The sequence below is a fragment of the Vipera berus genome (genome assembly GCF_964194415.1).
Source record: "Vipera berus genome assembly, chromosome: W".
NCBI lineage: Eukaryota > Metazoa > Chordata > Lepidosauria > Squamata > Viperidae > Vipera > Vipera berus.
This window is the reverse complement of record NC_138210.1, coordinates 34,696,116-34,713,687: the sequence shown is the minus strand read 5'-3', so window position 1 is coordinate 34,713,687 and position 17,572 is coordinate 34,696,116. Positions and strand designations below refer to the sequence as shown.

Genomic DNA, 17,572 nt, shown 5'->3' with positions numbered 1-17,572 from the left:
CATTTGCAAGAACGTTATATTATGGAGTGGAAAAAGTGGATTGATTATATCCAGAACAAATATGGGACTAAAAAGTTTCATTTAGCATTTGAATAAGTTTTCTTTTCTTTTCTTTTCTTTTTATATGTAATATTAGTATTAGCACTGGTGGTACTTGTAATATTAATATTAGCACTGGTGGTACTTGAATATTGTCATGTCCTAAAAATGGTACAATCTCTGAAAAGGTTGAAAAGCCCTGCTGTAATATCGCGCAAGTTCAGGCATCCATGCTCTTTTGCAGAGAATGGGTACCTGAACTCTTGCAAGATCATGGACCCCAGAAACTGTCATTTTCAGCGCAAACTCTGTGCCTGTCTCCTGCTCCACCCCCAACTCCTTTCTGCCACCATCGAAACACTTTTTATCCAAACGAAGACCTTGGGGAGATGGGGAGCTCCATCTGTGTGCTAATGCAACGCTTGAAAATGCAGCAAATCTGGGTCCTCAGATTATTCACCTTAAAGCCCAAAACTTTCCCATATTGTTTTATAATTTCCATCAAATCTATAACCGATTGAATTGGTTGAGATAATGTAACAACCAAGTCATCTGCAAACGCTCTTAATCTATAATCATTCTGTTTTATTTTTATTCCCTGAATTTTAGTTGATTCCCGAATTTTAATCAATAAAATCTCCAATGTTAAAACAAACAATAATGGTGACAGAGGACACCCTTGTCTTGTACCTTTTTCAATTTTAAAAGCATCTGTTAATCCCCCATTAATTATAATTTGCGCTGATTGTTGTTGATATATGGCCTTAATAGATTGCAAAAATTCATCCCCAAAGTTCATCTTTTCCACAACTTTCAATAAAAATTGCCAATTCAATTGATCAAAGGCTTTTTCAGCATCCAAGAATATCAATGCCGCAGGGACTTGGTTATTCTTATCCAAATACTCAATTAAGTTAACTAATTGTCTTACATTATATTTCATATATCTTCCAGTTATAAATCCAGACTGATCTGTATGAACCATCTGTTTCAAAACTGACATTAATCTATTTGCCAATATTTTTGCAAAAATCTTATAATCTGTATTTAAAAGCGATATAGGTCTATAATTCTTAGGCTGAGTAAGATCTTGATCCTCCTTTGGGATCAACGATATAAAAGCCCTTGTCCAAGATGGAGGCACCTCTCCTCCAACCTGGATATTATTAAATAGTTCCTTTAAAGGTTCTACCATCTCTGTAAGTAAAGTTTTATAATAAATTGCTGTTAAGCCATCTGTACCCGGAGCCTTACCCACTTTTAACTGTTTAATTGCTGAAATAATTTCTTCAGAAGTAATTAAACAATTCATCCCTTCCCTTTGTTCATGTGAAAGCATAGGAATATGCACTTCCTGTAAATATTTATCTATATCTAAAGTTTGTACATTCTCACTAGCATATAACTTTTGATAAAAATCCAAAAAACCCTTTTTGATCAAATTTTGTTGATATGTTTCTTTACCCTTATATTCTATTTTCTCTATTGTACGTAACCTCTGTTTTTTCCTTAATTGATAAGCTAACCACCTACCAGGCTTATTTGCATTACAAAAAGTATTATGCTTCGCATATCTCAAATTAGTTGCAACCTGATCCGCCATTAACATATTAAATTGCTCTTTCAACAAATTTATTGAAGTCCTTAATCTCTTATCTAATGGATTCAAAATAAAAACTTTCTCCTTCAATTTAATCTCTTTTTCCAATTCTTTACGTTTTTGCATCTGCTTACGCCTATAACCATTGTTCATATGAATCAAAATCCCCCTCATATAAGCTTTACTGGCATCCCAAACCATTTCAATCGGTGTTCCTTTATGCATATTCAGAACAAAAAACTCTTTCAAATAATCTTTACATTTTTCTGAAAGTACATCATATCTAAATAAATTTTCATTCAATCTCCAAGATCTTCTTATTCCATCTTCCCTAAATAATTCCATCCATACAGGACTATGGTCCGATAACGTTCTAGGAAAAATCTTGACATTCTTGACCCTGGAAATAAGATCACCAGTAACTAAAAAAAAGTCAATTCTAGAAAACGATTGATGCCTATCCGAAAAGAAAGTAAAATCTCTATCCTCCAAGTTCCGCTCCCGCCAGATATCTCTTAGTTCCAAGTCTTCTTTCAAATCAAAAAAACTAGGCAATCTAGAATAGATAGGAGAGTTTTTAGACAACCTCTTCTTGTCCTTATTTGAGTCCAAAACACCATTCCAATCACCCATCAAGATAACAGATTTATAATCCAATTGAGTTAGCCTATCATGTAAAAACTTGTAAAACTTTCCTTGCTGTTGATTAGGAGCATATAATCCAATAATGAGAATCTTCTTGCCTTGTAACAATAGTTCAATAATAACATATCTTCCCTGTGGATCAGATTCAATTAACGTAGCAGATAAGTCTCTTCTAAAGTAGATAACCACTCCACTCTTTTTATCTGGAGCAGATGCTATAAAATGAAGTCCCAACTGAGAATTAATCAAGTATTTTTGATCTTTTGCACAAATATGAGTTTCTTGTAGGCAAACAATATCATTTTTATGTTGCTTCAAATAATGAAACACTTTCTTTCTTTTTTGTGGTGAATTTAAGCCATTAACGTTCCATGTCAAAAGCTTTATCGCCATCCTCAGTGACCTTGGTCTCTTTGGTCGCGCCCCTCCCACCGGCTCCGTAATAACAGGGCCTTGTGTCATAGGCCCAGAATCCATCTTCTGTTTCTGTTGTTCCTTTTCTCTCCGCTTATGTGCCGCACGTGTCATTCTCTGGTCTTTTGGGTCAGCCTTTAGCATCAAACTCTGTTCAGTGGGTTCAGCCAATTGTGCCTCTCCAACAAACTGTGCTGATGCACCTTCAACTTGTTGTTTATCTTCTTCCACTCTCTTAGGCAATGGAGATGGTGGTGAACCTGCTTTCAGGACATAAGTATAAAATTCTTTAGCCTTAGCAATCGTATTAAGCCTGTATCGTGTCCCTGCATGACTCACCACTATTCCAATAGGGATCTCCCATCTGAACTGAATTTGTCGATTTTTAAGTTCATCAGACAAAAAACCAAAATCCTTCCTTTTTCTCAACATCTTAGGAGGTATTTCTTTCAAAATTATAATATCTTGACCTGCAAATTGAAATCTCTGTTGATAAAAGGCCTGGATAATCTCATTTCGAAGTGACCTCTTAGAGAAATAAATCACCGGACTTCCGGTGGCGATGCGACGCTGAAGACAGCCATTTCTAGGCTGTCCGCTCCGCGGCTTTGTAGAACCGCCGAAAACAGCGCCGATCAGCTGTTTCGGCGGTTCGGAAGCCCCCTCCTCGGGAGAAGAGGAGGGGGTGAGTACCCTGGTAGGGGTTGAGCTCTCCGGGGCCGCCTGAGCTTTAAGTTCGGGCGGCTGAAGGATCGAGCCCCCCCGAAGCCTGGGTTTGCTCCGGGCTGCGCAGCGTTTCTGCTCCGTGCTTTTGGGAGCAGAACAAAGCGTTAGCAACCACCTCTGCCAGCAGAAAGGATTCTGGAGTGCAAGGACGCGGGCAGAGCGATACAGGAGATCAAGGTGAAAGTGGATTTTTGTTCTCTAGCTCAATGGATTTTATAGACTCTGAAAGTGAAAGTGCGTAGCAAGTAAAAGTGGGGGAAGATGGCGGCTAAATCTTCCAAAGTTCTCAGAAGTGCGGGGGCTTCCCCGGTGCAACAGTCCTCGCTGCAAGCTTTATTGCCTCCTGCACCTGCTCCAGCACTGACAGTTAAAGACTTACAGGATGCTTTGGAAAAGCATTCACAACAAATAGCAGATATTATAGATGAAAAGATGGATGAAAAGCTGGAGGAGAAGTTTACAGAAATGAGGGCAGACATCTTGCCTGCACTTCAAGGTATGGCTTTATGTATTGAACGCTTGGACGAAAGAGTGGAAGATCTTAGCCAAAATAATTCTAGATTAGAAGCAAAAGTGTTAGAGACTGAAAATGTGGTGGATAAAATTGACAGCGACTTGACCTTGGTCCAGTACCACGAGATGGAGTTTGCTATCAGAATCAGAGGCTTAAAAGAGAATCCTAAAGAAGATTTGAAGCAAATAGTCTCTGAAGCTTTGGAAGGGGTACTGGGACAGTCAGCAGCTGAAATTGTGGGAAATATAGACAAAATCTTTCGTGTGAATTCATGGATTGCAAGGCAAAGGAAGTTACCTAGAGATGTGGTTGTTTACTTTACAAAGAGAGCAATTAGGAATGAAGTCATTCAAGTTTCCTATAATACTAAGCTTGTGGTTGCTGAACAAGAAGTTTTGGTTCTAAAAGAGATCCCTCCAAGAATTTTAAGGAGAAGGAAAGATTTTGCTTTTCTGGCACAGGAACTTAAGAGACGTGATATCAAGTTTAGATGGGAGATACCAGGGGGTATGGTGGTGATGCATGAAGGCACGAGACATTGTCTTATCACAGTGATGCAGGCACGTGATTTTTATAGCAATGTTTTAAAAGCAATCCCTTTACCACTTTTGGAATCTACAAAGAAGAATGGCGAGGGAAAGCCTCAAGATGCTGAAGGAATAACGCAGGCAGACGAGAAAGCTACAGGAGTGGATCAAATTACAGTTTCATCGGAAGATGCCAGAGACCAGAGGATGACCCGTGCTGCCTTGAGACGAGCGAGACGAGAGCAAGAACAGGACCAGCAGAAAGTTATGGAACCTCCAAAGCGTACCTATAGGAAGTTAAGGGACTCCTGGCAGACGTGCTCCAGAAGCTTCGGGTCGCTAAGGATGGCGATTAAGTTTCTAACTTGGAATGTTAATGGCTTAAACTCACCACAGAAGAGAAAGAAAATTTTTCAATATTTAAAACAATTTAAGACTGATGTTATTTGCTTGCAAGAAACACATATTAGGGCTATGGACCAAAAGTACTTATTGAACTCTAGATTGGGTACACAATTTATTGCTTCTGCAATGAATAAGAAGAATGGAGTGGTTATTTATGTCAAGAATACTATGACAGCGGAGTTAATAGAAGCAGACAAACAAGGAAGATATGTTATAATAGATTTGTTGTTAGAGAAATAAATCACCACATCTCTAGGTAAATTCTTCTGCCTCGCAATCCAGGAATTGACCATGAAAACTTTTTCCACCTCCCTTGATAGCTCCTTAGGATCCCATCCCAAGATGGGAGCAGTGACCTTAATCACCTCTTCCAGTAAGTCCTCACGGGGGTTTTCTCTCAACCCTCTTATTCTCAGAGCAAATTCCATTTCTTTAAATTGTGAAATCATCAGCTCATCCTAAGTTTTGACAATTTTATTTTCTGCTTTAGCAATTCTATTTTCAAGTCTGTCACTATTTTCCACAACCTCATCCACACGGTCATCTAAACGTTCAATATGTGTTCCTTGAAATGCAAACAAAATGTCTTCTCTCATCTCTCTATTTTTAAGTTCAAGAAGATCAGCTACCTCTTCCTTTATTTGTAAAGTCATTTCTTGTGCCTGCAACTTCAAAGCATCCTGCAGGTCTTTAAGTGTAAGTGCTGGTGGTGGAGGAGAGGGTGGAGGGGATCTGGGTTTTACAGTAGGCTGAATGACAGGAGAAGAGAAACAGCAGGAACTGCCTGCCGTCTTGAAGCCATTTTCACTTGCTACAAATCACTTTCTCTTATCACTTTCACTTTCCCTCTGCACTCCGGAGGGGAAAAAAATAAAAATAAAATCCAAAAAAGAAAGGGAAATAAACTCTTAATAGCAATAATAATAAAAAAAGAGAAAAAATTCCAGTATATTATTTAAATTTTAGCAAAGTCCTCGTAATTTATTCTTTTAAAAAGAAAAAACATTTTGGCGCCATTTTTTTTCTTTCTTCAAAGTCTAATTTGTGTGATCCGCCATTGTCAGCTGTTCAACAGAGACAAAGCTGGACAGACTCGAACACTGGGCGCTAACAAAATGAAATTCAATGGTGAAAAAAGTAAGGTTCTACATTTAGGCAGGAAAAATCAAATGCACAGGTATAGCATAGGTGGTACCTTGCTCAATAGTAGTAACTGTGAGAGGGATCTCGGAGTCCTAGTAGACAATCACTTCAATATGAGCCAGCAGTGTGCTGCAGCTGCCAAAAAAGCCAACAAAGTGCTAGGCTGCATTAACAGAGGGATAGAATCAAGATCACGTGAAGTACGAATACCACTTTACAATGCCTTGGTAAGGCCACACCTAGAATACTGCATCCAGTTTTGGTCACCACAATGTAAAAAAGATGTTGAAACTCTAGAAAGGGTACAGAGAAGAGCAACAAAGATGATTGGGGGACTGGAGGCTAAAACATATAGGGAACGGTTGCTGGAATTGGGTATGTGTAGTTTAACGAAGAGAAGGGTGAGGGGTGACATGATAGCAGTGTTCCAATATCTCAGGGGCTGCCACAAAGAAGAGGGAGTCAAGCTATTCTCCAAAGCACCTGAAAGCACAACAAGAAGCAATGGATGGAAACTAGTCAAGGAGAGAAGCAACCTAGAACTAAGGATAAACTTCCTGACAGTTAGAACAATTAACCAGTGGAACAACCTGCCTCCAGAAGTGGTGAATGCTCCAACACTGGAAGTTTTTAAGAAGAGACTGGACAGCCATTTGCCTGAAATGGTATAGGCTTTCCTGCCTGAGCAGGGGGTTGGACTAGATGACCTCCAAGGTCCCTTCCAACTTATTATGATTATGATTATGATTATGATTATGATTATGATTATGATTATGATTATGATTATGATTATGATTATGATTATGATTATGATTATGATTATGATTATGATTATGATTATTATCAGCTGAGCTGGGTGAGAAAACTCCTTTTACTCTCTTTACAAGTCAAGACCCTTAGCGGATAGGACTTTTTTCAGCCTTTGAGAGCGAAGCCCTTAGTTTTAGGGAGGGGGTGGAATTTTCCCTTTTTATCCCCCCCCTCCCGATTTACAAGTGGCGGTTTAAGCTTCCGGCTAAGTGAAAACTTTATTTTACTACAAGGCTGTCTGTGGCATAAAAATTTGGGAAAGCTTTTGTCTCTATAGAACTGGGCGTTTTGTGTGAAAGCCATCATAACTTTCACTTTGCATTTTTACTTTTTAAACTAGAAAGTTATTTTTTCCTTTTACTTTCCCCGCAAATAGGATGGAATGGATAGCTAATGCCATCTAGTGGTGAAACCTGAAAATTTCATCCACCCTCCCTGAATGGAGTTATCTCAGATTGGAACTTGGCTGTTTGCCCAACATTCCTTTCAAGGTCCTTGGAAACTTTGTTTCAGAAAGAAAAAAGAACTCCTTTTGGTCTTTTTGGCCTGCCTGGTTTTTTAAAATAGATTATTGCCTAAACAAGTCTGTCTTTGAAGCTATCTGACTCCTCTGGATTATAAATACAAAGAGGTTTGGAATTGCTATTATCTGCTTTTGAATACAACTTTCTAGATTACAATTTTGATACTTTTATTTATTTTACTTATTTTTATTACCTTTTACTTATTTTTATTACCTAATTTTATCATTTTTATTGCTATTTTTGCTTTTTCACTTTCACTTTTTCTTTTTCTTTTTTTCTCTCCTTTTTCTCTCCCTTATTTTTGGGGTATCTTTTTTGTCTTTGCCCCACTGCTTTTCTAGACACCCCCTAATTTGCTCCTTTTATTTTTCTCTGGTCTCCTTTTTTCTTTTTTCTCTTTTTTTTCTTTATTCCTCTTCCACTATTTTGGATTTTTATTTTTTGGTTCCCCTTACTTTTTACTATTTTTACTATTTTTGATGGCTCGCTTCTCCTAATCATTAGGAGCCCTTTCGATTACAAAACTTAGCCATTAGGCAGAGATACCATACAACTTGAAGACAAAGATGAGCATCTCTAATTTATCCAAACTTGGAAAAAAGGCTCTTCTGCTCCTGCTTCAACTTCTGCAAGCCCAGTCTACCAGAAATCAATTACTACAATGCTACAACAGCACCCAAGCGATTCTACAAGCAATCTATGATGCTAAAGCTGCCCAGTCTGTTACAGCAACTAAAAATCATGAAGAGTTGAAAAGTGATTTAGACAAAATGAATCAAAAAATTAATAACATAGACTCCCACCTGGAAAATTTCAAACAGATGATTGCAGAAAATTAGCAAAGAATTCAAAAAATGGAACATAAGTCAACTGAGGTTGATCAGAAATTAGAAGACTTGAAAGATGAAAACCAAAAATTGATGCAAATAAACGGAGAACTGGAAGACTCTCTGGCGGTCATAGAAATGGAGCGAGCATCATACTTTTTAAGATTTCAAAACATACAGGAAGATAAGGAAGAGGAACTTTTAGAATTGATAACAGAGCTGCTGGCAGACATATTAGTATTTGGGAAGTCACAAATGGAAGGGGAAGTAGACCAGGCCTATCATGTCAACTCAAACTATGCCAGAAGAAATAAGGTGCCCAAGGAAGTGCATGTCAGATTTTTAAAAAGAGTTACAAGAGATGAGATTCTGAGAAAAGTAAGAGATGAACCGCTGAAATACAAAGAAAAAGAAATCGTGGTTCTCAAGCAAATCCCTAGAAGGATAACAGAGGCTCGAAGAGATTACCAATTTCTAACTAAGAAACTTGTTGAAAAAGGAGTGAACTTTAGTTGGCTGATTCCAGCAGGGATTTTAATCTACTGGGAAGCGAAAAGGTACAGACTGGATACACCACTCAAAGCAATGGAGTTCTTTGACAGCCACAGAGCCTTTCTGGAGAGAGACGATCCGGAACCCAAAAAACAAGAGGAAACGCCAGTTAAAGGTGAGGCCAACCAAAGAGTGAGGGAAGAGACTAAAGAAACCAAAACTACATACTCCTACTCAGAAGAAGGTGCAAGACCAAGAGATCAGAGATAGATAAGATCGACTAGAAGATTAAGACCTAGATATAATTGAAAAGGATGGAGGAAACTGGGATCTTATCAATAAACATTAACGGCTTAAATTCCCCCTCAAAAAGGAGAAAATATTTTACACGTCTACAAAAATTACAAATAGACATAATTTGTCTTCAAGAAACGCATATTAAGAGGCAACATTTTAAAATTTTAGAGCAACCAAAAATTGGCAAACTCTACTTCGCATCGGCATCTCAAAAAAAAAGAGGAGTAGCCTCTACCATCTTCTGGACTCCATTTAAGCTCACGCCTACTGCTTCAGTGACTCCATCCAGCCACCTCATTCTCTGTCGTCCCCTTCTTCTCTTGCCCTCAATCTTTCCCAGCATTAGGCTCTTCTCCAGTGAGTACTTCCTTCTCATTAGGTGGCCAAAGTATTTGCGTTTCAACTTCAGGATCTGGCCTTCTAAAGAGCACTCAGGGTTGATCTCCTCTAGGACTGACCGGTTTGATCGCCTTGAAGTCCAAGGGACTCGCAGGAGTCTTCTCCAGCACCATATGTCATGGTTCCGATGAATGAGACAAATCAAACAAATTGCAGGCATATTATTTATCTAAAAAGTTTTTGTAATGAAATGAAACATCGGCACTCATGGAGTGATGCCAGAATCTGAAATCTCCTCCACCCAAACCCATCGTAACACACACACAATCCCCGTCCTTATCTACACGTCTAAATCACATTATCCAATTAGTTTCACATATGAGGTCTCTCCTCCCATTCTGTACACGGGCTTCTTATCTTCTCAAAACAGTCGTTAGAAAATTCCCTCCCTCCAAGATTCAAAGTGTAGCAGTTTAAACAAAAGGCTGTCTCTTACATTGTCAGTGCAAAAACATGTCAATGTTTGCAGCATTGACACCATAGTTCAAAGGCCTCAATTCTTTGGCACTCAGCCTTTCTTATGGTCCAACTTTCACAGCCATACATTGCAACTGGGAAGACCATAGCCTTGACTATTCACACTTTTGTTAGCAGGGTGATGTCTCTGCTTTTTAGTGTGCTGTCTAGATTTGCCATGGCTTTCCTCCCGAGGAGCAAGGTTCTTTTAATTTCTTGGCTGCAGTCCCCATCTGCGGTGAACTTGGAGCCCAGGAAAATAAAATCTGTCACTAAACTCCATTTCTTCCCCATCTATTTGCCAGGAATTGAGAGGGCCGGATGCCATGATCTTGGTTTTCTTAATGTTAAGTTTCAACCCAAGTTTTGCACTCTCCTTCTTCACCCGCAACAAGAGGCTCTTTAGTTCTTCTTCACTTTCTGCCATTAGAGTGGTATCATCTGCATATCTTAGGTTGTTGATATTTCTTCCGGCAATCTTAATTCCAACTTTTGATTCATCTAGCCCTGCTTTTCTCATGATGTGCTCTGCATATAAGTTAAATAGGCAGGGCGACAGTATACAGCCTTGCCGGACTCCTTTCCCAATTTTGAACCAATCAGTGGTTCCGTGTCCAGTTCTCACTGTTGCTTCTTGACCCACATATAGGTTTCTCAAGAGACAAATAAGATGGTCTGTTACTCCTATCTCTTTAAGAACTTGCCACAGTTTGTTATGATCTACAAAATCCAAGGCTTTAGCATAGTCAATGAAGCAGAAGTAGATGTTTTTCTGGAACTCTCTAGCTTTCTCCATGATCCAGCGTATGTTGGCAATTTGATCTCTAGTTCCTCTGCCTCTTCAAAATCCTTCCTGTACTGCTGGTAGTTCTCGGTCCAAAATACTGCTGGAGTCTAGCTTGTAGGATTTTAAGCATAACTTTACTAGCATGAGAAATGAGTGCAATGGTACGATAGTTTGAACATTCTTTGGCACTGCCTTTCTTTGGACTTGGAATGTAAACTGAATGTTTCCAATCCTGTGGCCACTGTTGAGTTTTCCAAATTTGCTGGCAAATTGAGTGTAGCACTTTTACTGCATCGTCTTTTAAGATTTTGAATAGATCAGCTGGAATACTGTCACCTCCACTAGCTTTGTTGTTGCTCAGCTTTCCTAAGGCCCACTTCACTTCACATTCTAGGATGTCTGGCTCGAGCTCAGTGACCACCTCATTGTGGTTATCAGGGACGTTAAGCTCGTTCTTGTATAGTTCTTCTGTGTAATTTTGCCACCACTTCTTAATCTCTTCTGCCTCTGTTAGGTCCCTGCCATTTTGGTCCTTTATCATGCCCATTTTTGCATGAAACGTTCCCTTCATCTCCCCAATTTTCTTGAAGAGATCTCTGGTCCTCCCTATTCTATTGTTTTCTTCTATTTCTTTACACTGTTCATTTAAGAAGGCATTCTTATCTCTTCTAGCTATTCTCTGGAATTCTGCATTCAGTTGCATGTATCTTTCTTTTTCTCCCTTGCCTTTCGTTTCCCTCCTGTCCTCAGATATTTGCAAAGCTTCCTCAGACAGCCATTTTGCTTTCTTACATTTCTTTTTCTTTGGGATGGTTTTAGTTGCTACTTCTTGTACAATGTTACAAACCTCCATCCATAGTTCTTCAAGCACTCTATCAGATCTAATTCCTTAAATCTATTTGTCACCTCTACTGTTTATTCGTCATGGATATGATTTAGATCATACCTGAGTGGCCTAGTGCTTTTCCCTACTTTGTTCAGTTTAAGCCTAAATATTGCAATGAGAAGCTCGTGGTCTGAGCCACAGTCAGCTCCTGGTCTTGTTTTTACTGACTGTATGGAGCTTCTCCATCTTTGGCTGCAGAGCACATAGTCAATCTGATTTCTGTGACTGGTGATGTCCATTTGTAGTGCCGTCTCTTGGGTTGTTGGAAAATAGTGTTTGCTATGACCATCGTATTCTCTTGAAAAAATTCTGTCAGCCTGTGCCCTGCTTCATTTTGTACTCCAAGGGCAATTGTTGTTGTTGTTAGCTGCGAAGTAATGTCCGACTCATCGCGACCCTATGGACAATGTTCCTCCCGGCCTTCCTGTCCTCTACCATCTTCTGGAGTCCATTTAAGCTCATGCCTACTGCTTCAGTGACTCCATCCAGCCACCTCATTCTCTGTCATCCCATTCTTCTATTGCCCTCAATCTTTCCCAGCATTAGGCTCTTCTCCAGTGAGTCCTTCCTTCTCATTAGGTGGCCAAAGTATTTGAGTTTAGCTTCAGGATCTGGCCTTCTAAAGAGCAGTCAGGATTGATCTCCTCTAGGACTGACCGGTTTGATCGCCTTGCAGTCCAAGGGACTCGCAGGAGTCTTCTCCAGCACCATAGTTCAAAGGCCTCAATTCTTTGGCACTCAGCCTTTTTTATGGTCCAGCTTTCACTGCCATACATTGCAACTGGGAAGACCATAGCCTTGACTATACGCACTTTTGTTGACAGGGTGATGTCTCTGCTTTTTAGTGTGCTGTCTAGATTTGCCATGGCTTTCCTCCTGAGGAGCAAGTGTCTTTTAATTTCTTGGCTACAGTCCCCATCTGCGGTGATCTTGGAGCCCAGGAAAATAAAATCTGTCACTACCTCCATTTCTTCCCCATCTATTTGCCAGGAATTGAGAGGGCCGGATGCCATGATCTTGGTTTTCTTAATGTTAAGTTTCAACCCAAGTTTTGCACTCTCCTTCTTCACCCGCAACAAGAGGCTCTTTAGTTCTTCTTCACTTTCTGCCATTAGAGTGGTATCATCTGCATATCTTAGGTTGTTGATATTTCTTCCGGCAATCTTAATTCCAACTTTTTATTCCTCTAACCCTGCCTTTCTCATGATGTGCTCTGCATAAAAATTAAATAGGCAGGGCGACAGTATACAGCCTTGCTGGACTCCTTTCCCAATTTTGAACCAATCAGTGGTTCCGTGTCCAGTTCTCACTGTTGCTTCTTGGCCCACATATAGGTTTCTCAAGAGACAAATAAGATGGTCTGGTATGCCCATCTCTTTAAGAACTTGCCACAGTTTGTTATGATCCACACAATCAAAGGCTTTAGCATAGTCAATGAAGCAGAAGTAGATGTTTTTCTGGAACTCCCTAGCTTTCTCCATAATTCAGCATATGTTGGCAATTTGATCTCTAGTTCCTCTGCCTCTTCAAAATCCTGCCTGTACTGCTGGTAGTTCTCGGTCCAAAATACTGCTGGAGTCTAGCTTGTAGGATTTTAAGCATAACTTTACTAGCATGAGAAATGAGTGCAATGGTGCGATAGTTTGAACATTCTTTGGCACTTTCTTTCTTTGGAATTGGAATGTAAACTGATCTTTTCCAATCCTGTGGCCACTGTTGAGTTTTCCAAATTTGCTGGCAAATTGAGTGTAGCACTTTTACTGCATCGTCTTTTAAGATTTTGAATAGCTCAGCTGGAATACTGTCATCTCCACTAGCTTTGTTGTTGCTCAGCTTTTCTAAGGCCCACTTCACTTCACACTCTAGGATGTCTGGCTCGAGGTCAGTGACCACCTCATTGTGATTATCAGGGACATTAAGCTCATTCTTGTATAGTTCTTCTGTGTAATTTTGCCACCTCTTCTTAATCTCTTCTGCCTCTGTTAGGTTCCTGCCATTTTGGTCCTTTATCATGCCCATTTTTGCATGAAACGTTCCCTTCATCTCTCCAATTTTCTTGAAAAGATCTCTGGTCCTCCCTATTCTATTGTTTTCTTCTATTTCTTTGCACTGTTCATTTAAGAAGGCATTCTTATCTCTTATAGCTATTCTCTGGAATTCTGCATTCAGTTGCATGTAACTTTCTTTTTCTCCCTTGCCTTTCGTTTCCCTCCTTTCCTCAGATATTTGCAAAGCTTCCTCAGACAGCCATTTTGCTTTCTTGCATTTCTTTTTCTTTGGGATGGTTTTGGTTGCTACCTGTTATACAATGTTGCGAACCTCTGTCCATAGTTCTTCAGGCACTCTGTCTATCAGATCTAATTCCTTCAATCTATTTGTCACCTCTACTGTATATTCAACAGGGATATGATTTAATTCATACCTGAGTGGCCTAGTGCTTTTTCCTACTTTCTTCAGTTTAAGCCTAAACTTTGCAATGAGAAGCTCATGGTCTGAGCCACAGTCAGCTCCTGGTCTTGTTTTTACTGACTGTATAGAGCTTCTCCATCTTTGGCTGCAGAGCATATAGTCAATCTGATTTCTGTGTTGACCGTCTGGTGATGTCCATGTGTAGAGCCGTCTCTTGGGTTGTTGGAAAAGACTGTTTGCTATGACCATCGTATTGTCTTGACAAAATTCTATCAGCCTGTGCCCTCCTTCATTTTATACTCCAAGGCCAAACTTGCCTGTTATTCCGGTTATCTTTTGGCTTCCTACTTTAGCATTCCAATCCCCCATTATGATAAGGACATTATTTTTTGGTGTTAATTCTATAAGGTGCTGTAGGGCTTCATAGAACCAGTCAATTTCATCCTCTTCAGCACCGGTGGTTGGGGCATAGACTTGGATATTGAATGGTTTGCCTTGGATTCGAACTGAGATCATTCTGTCATTTTGGGGATGGTATCCCAGGGATTCTTGCCCGCAGAAGTACAGTATACCTGATGGTCATCTGAATTAAATTCACCCATTCCTGTCCATTTTAGTTCGCTGATTCCTAAGATGTCGATGTTCGGTCTTGTCATCTCTTGTTTGACCACGTCCAGCTTTCCTTGATTCATGGATCTTACATTCCAGGTTCCTATGGAGAAAAAATCTTTACAGCATCGCACTTTCCTTTCACCACCAGACACATCCACAGCTGAGCGTCCTTTCGGCTTTGGCCCAGTCGCTTCATTCTTTCTGGCGCTACTAGTACTAGCCCTCTGCTCTTCCCCAGTAGCATATTGGACGCCTTCCAACCTGAGGGGCTCATCTTCCAGCATCATATCTTTTTTTTCCTTTTGGTACTGTCCATGGGGTTTTCATGGCAAAGATACTGGAGTGGGTTGCCATTTCCTTCTCCAGTGGATCACGTTTTGTCAGAACTCTCTGCTATGACCTGTCCGTCTTGGGTGGCCCTGCACGGCATAGCTCATAGCTTCATTGAATTATGCAAGCCCCTTCGCCACAACAAGGCAGTAATCCATGAAGGGGTCTGTGATAAATACAAGTAAATAAACAGCTTTACAAAATTTGGCAGTGAGGCCATTTCAATATAGGCCTCAATTGGAAAGCTGTCTTTGTCCCTTTCAAATGATGTATGGGAGGCTTTTGTTACATGAAGGTTCAAGAATATCAATGAGCAAGAGAAGTAAATTACTCAATATTTAATCTGGTGCAGGTTTTGTCTCCTATGTCAGTACAGGCCCAGACTGCCCTACCAACTGTCTCTGCCTATTGTTGTTCCTGGAGAACTGTCACCTAGAAATACCAGTCCTGAGTGGTCTCAACCATACCAAGTCCTCCTGATTTAAGGAATCAAGGTGTGAGTCCATGGAAAGTCCCATCATTCCCTCTCCAGTGACAAGCTCCACAGCTGGATGGCCTGCAAATGAAATTTCAACTTGTCTCGCCTGTTGAATTGTTTCCATCTAAGTATGTGAAAAACCTCAATGGATTGGACTATCCTGGAAATTGTGTTCCTGGAACCTGGACTATGTATTGCAATATTTTTCTTCTGCTACTGTTGTTTCCCTCGTACCTTCTTTGGTAGAAGGAAGGACCATGGGCCCAATACTTTATGGCAGAAAAGGGAGTTGTGTTTATAACAAGACTACGTATTCCACTTGCAAAGGGGCAACAGGGTCACTTGTTATGCTCCTGTCAATACAGTGCAGCTTTACCAACAACTTTAAATCTGGACATATGAAGGAACATACAGACATTACCTTTTGGGGAAGAATAACATGAGACTTATAGACAAGTGCCAGAATTATTTTTGATGCATTTAAAGCTATTGACTATAATCAAGCTAAATGGACTAAGTGTGGAGACAGGCCTACTCATTAAATGCCAAATATGTTTGCACATCCTACCCAACCTGGCATAATCAAAGGATTCCTGCAACCCGGTGTGCTTCAACATAACCAGACCAATGGATTTCTCAGCATCATTTGAACTTGCTATCAATTGAACCAGATACAAATATGGGTCCAAGTTGATCTTCATGAACTGGAAACCACAACTGAGATTCCCTCAGTATCAAAGACACTGTAAAGTCGCGTGCTTCACATAGAGACGGACACAGAGCTGGGGTAAAGATGAGTTTATTCTGAACAGAACGAACTGGGGAAACAGGGAAGCCTGGCGTCTATTTGTACCTGCCCAGGTGGATGGCATCCAATCAGTTCAAACCTGGGCTTCCTGCCAGTGCAGGTGACAATGGGTGTAGATCCTGGCTTCCCACCAGGCTGACCATGCCTGGGGCTGTCAACAGCTTAAGTCATTAGGCTTATCCTGAGTGAGCAGTCATCGCCCGGAGCTGTCCAGCCCCTCTGCTGATCTGCACCATCAGCCTCCTGCTGTGCTGTCCTTTGTGTATGCTGGGAGGCATACACTGCAGACACTTTTTTAATTGATCTGGCCCAAAATAATTGTTTCATTTTTAAATGTGAAGCTTGAGAGAACATTACTTCTTATTTTCATTTGACTGTCCTACCAAATGGGTCCTCTATTTCGTCATTGTGGCCCTAAACTGTATTATTACTCCCCTGTCTGACATTAAGGAATATGTCAAAGAAGTCACTGACAGAATACAAAAGCTGGCTCATGTCTCTGTCCAGACATGGACAGGAGGAGCACTGGATGTTGGAGGATGGTTTTTGGGAATGTTTGATAATTGGAAAACGATAGTGTTCATTGTGGTTTTGGCCTTAGGAGGGTTGTTGTGTTTATCATGCCTTCTCCCACTTATTTAGAAAATTGTTAGATCTACTCTATCCAGACCAACTTTTGCTGCCACTCCTACCTATAATGATAAACCAGCTAAAGCAATGATTTTGAAACCTTTGCCTTCTAACTATATTCCCCTCTTCAAGAGTCCCTAAGCCTATTCGGCTTTTATATTAAAAAGGGAGGAATGAAGGGATTTTATTATGCTTAAGGTTGATGTTAGTAATATTGATATTAGTAGTTATACTTTGTAATTTTGTGTGTGTGTGTGTGTGTGTATACACACACACATACACACAGGTGAAACTCGAAAAATTAGAATATTATGCAAAAGTTCATTTATTTCAGTAATGCAACTTAAAAGGGGAAACTAATATATGAGATAGACTCATTACACGCAAAGCAAGATAGTTCAAGCCATGATTTGTCATAATTGTGATGATTATGGCTTACAGCTCGTGAAAACCCCAAATCCACAATCTCAGAAAATTAGAATATTGTGAAAAGGTGCAATATTCTAGGCTCAAAGTGTCCCACTCTAATCAGCTAATTAAGCCATAACACCTGCAAAGGGTTCCTGAGCCTTTAAATGGTCTCTCAGTCTGGTTCAGTAGGAATCACAATCATGGGGAAGACTGCTGACCTGACAGTTGTGCAGAAAACCCTCATTGACACCCTCCATAAGGAGGGAAAGCCTCAAAAGGTTATTGCAAAAGAAGTTGGATGTTCCCAAAGTGCTGTATCAAAGCACATTAATAGAAAGTTATGTGGAAGGGAAAAGTGTGGAAGAAAAAGGTGCACAAGCAGCAGGGATGACCGCAGCCTGGA

At 40.2% G+C, this 17,572-nt stretch overlaps 1 protein-coding gene across 2 annotated transcripts in view; it reads right to left on the bottom strand.

Moving 5' to 3' along the window:
• LOC308676568 (F-box/LRR-repeat protein 20-like) overlaps positions 1 to 17,572 on the bottom strand; it is a gene marked incomplete at both ends in the record, with an annotated part of 278,610 nt that overhangs the window by 133,262 nt on the left and 127,776 nt on the right. The gene's annotated exons all lie outside the window — the stretch shown is intronic.